The sequence below is a fragment of the Littorina saxatilis genome, linkage group LG17, assembly GCF_037325665.1.
Source record: "Littorina saxatilis isolate snail1 linkage group LG17, US_GU_Lsax_2.0, whole genome shotgun sequence".
NCBI classification, from domain to species: domain Eukaryota; kingdom Metazoa; phylum Mollusca; class Gastropoda; order Littorinimorpha; family Littorinidae; genus Littorina; species Littorina saxatilis.
Window position 1 is genome coordinate 17501 of NC_090261.1, and position 2500 is coordinate 20000.

At 50.5% G+C, this 2500-nt stretch overlaps 1 non-coding gene across 1 annotated transcript in view; it reads right to left on the reverse strand.

Annotated features, from left to right (window-relative positions):
• LOC138954003 (small subunit ribosomal RNA) overlaps positions 1-516 on the reverse strand; it is a 1835-nt gene extending 1319 nt beyond the window's left edge. The window contains exon 1 of the ribosomal RNA XR_011451672.1: positions 1-516. This exon is cut by the window's left edge and continues 1319 nt beyond it. This is a non-coding gene — a ribosomal RNA (small subunit ribosomal RNA).
• Positions 517-2500: the final 1984 nt, after the last annotated feature.

The following is a 2500-nucleotide window of genomic DNA, read 5'->3' on the forward strand; positions in this document are numbered from 1 at the left end:
TACGGAGCCTCAAAAGAGTTCCGTATTGTTATTTTTCGTCACTACCTCCCCGTGCCAGGAGTGGGTAAGTTGCGCGCCTGCTGCCTTCCTTGGATGTGGTAGCCGTTTCTCATGCTCCCTCTCCGGAATCGAACCCTGATTCCCCGCTACCCGTTGCCAACATGGTAGGCAGATCACGTACCATCGTCATTTGATAGGGCAGACATTTGAAAGATGCGTCGCCGGCTCGAGGCCATGCGATCGGCACAAAGTTATCCAGAGTCACCAAGGGACGGCGCGCGAGCGCCGACTGGTTTTGAACTGATAAAAGCGCTCTTTCCCTGTAACGGGTCGGAGCTGGTTGGCATGTATTAGCTCTAGAATTACCACAGTTATCCAAGTAGATTGGGATCATCTAAGGAACCTCGACTGATTTAATGAGCCATTCGCGGTTTCACCGTACGAGGGTGTGAACTTAGACATGCATGGCTTAATCTTTGAGACAAGCATATGACTACTGGCAGGATCAACCAGAATGCCACCTGTTGTTTTGAACATCTGTTCCCCCACAAAACACCACCACACGGAAGAAAGAAGAGAGAAAAAAAGAAAGGCCGCCCACAAGCCGAAGCTCCTCCCGTACACGCCTCTCTCTCCTCTTCGCCACAAAACGAAAACAGTCCAGCCAGCCTCACCAACACACATGCTGCTACCCCATCCTCACGCTCTCATTCCTTTTTGACGAGGAACTTTATCGAACGAAGAACAGTGGTAGACTTACGGCGCGCTGGGACCACCGGTTAGACCATAGTCGCTGCCGCTAAAAGAAAGAAAAACTTTCCGAGCCGGGTCCGTACAAATAGGCTAAACCTCTCCCCTCCTCTCAACCCTTCCAATGCAGCAGCAGTAGTAGTAGTAGTTAAGCGGGGGTACGACGATAACAGGGCTGTTTTTTTGTTTCCACACAAAAAACAAAAGGGTCCGAGCACAGTAACCAGCCGCCCGTAAAAAAACGGCCCGATCGCTGCTGCCCAACGAGCTACGCCGACGATTCTACCGTAGGTTCTGCAAAACACTTGCTATCGTTCGTTTAAAAACAACAGCAGGCTTCGCTCCACCCTTGGCCAGATTCGAGAGACACAGCCCGCTCTTTTCCACCTGCTGAACGACACCCGATTCGCAGACGAGCGCGTTCTTCACGAGACCAGTCAAGCCTTTCGCTATCAGGCGCCGACGAACGGAATACACGGACCCCGCACGCCGACCGCCGCTCCGGGAAAGAGAGAGCGCTCCCGTAACCCGTCATCACCGATCGCACCGTACCTTCTCCGGACCGTAAGCAGTAGCAGCACCAAAAAAAAAAATTTCTGGACTACCACGCTCTCACCCTTGGACATGCAAGCGGGAAGCGTTAGGCAACCTATCTCACCTAGGCCTCGCACGCCGAGCAGTCGCTAAGTCGCCAGTGCGGTTCCCAGTTTTACCCAGTAACCGCGGGGTCGTGGGGCGAGAACAGGCGCGCTTCCCGTACCAACGAATTTCTTCATCGGACGGGAGGTCGCGACACGTCCGTCCTCCACATATATAGATCCGCCTCGTCACCTGGGTAGGGTCCCGACACTGAATGTGTTTGGAAATGTACGAAATTTGGACCACGCATCCAGGATGACTTGAAAAGTGTTGCCCCGTCGCCTGCGCCTCTGCCCAATCCATTTTTGTAAAAATTCCGGCCTTTTTCTGGTTTTGGGGACTTAGTTCATTTTGGGCCCAACCACGACCTTTACCGGCATGCTATAACTTTGGATGTAAATGTTTTTTCGAAAAACTTTTTGTGTCAGAAGCGTCCGCGTGGGCTCCGGGGCCCATACCAGCCGTATTTGAAAAAAAAAATTTTGGCCTTTTTTTACCGTAAAAAATAAATTCGCCAGGGGGGCGCTGCCGTGGCAAAACAGGTTTTGCTCTCGGTTCACCTCGACCTTTACCGGCATGCTATACCTTATAACTTTTGATGTAAATGTTTTTTCGAAAAACTTTTTGTGTCAGAGGCGTCCGCGTGACCTCCGGGTCCCGTTAATGAAAAAAAATACAAAAAAATTTGATTTTTTGTTTTAGCGGGAAAAAAGTTCACCCGCCTGCGCTAGGGCGAGGCGCTGCCGCAGTAAAACAGGTTTGGCTCTCGGTTCACCTCGACCTTTACCGGCATGCTATAACTTGCTATAACTTTTGATGTAAATGTTTTTTCGAAAAACTTTTTGTGTCAGAGGCGTCCGCGTGACCTCCGGGTCCCGTTAATGAAAAAAAATACAAAAAAATTTGATTTTTTGTTTTAGCGGGAAAAAAGTTCACCCGCCTGCGCTAGGGCGAGGCGCCCCTACCGCGCACTAACAACAGCTTCTGCTCTCGGTTCACCTCGACCTTTACCGGCATGCTATAACTTGCTATAACTTTTGATGTAAATGTTTTTTCGAAAAACTTTTTGTGTCAGAGGCGTCCGCGTGACCTCCGGGTCCCGTTAATGAAA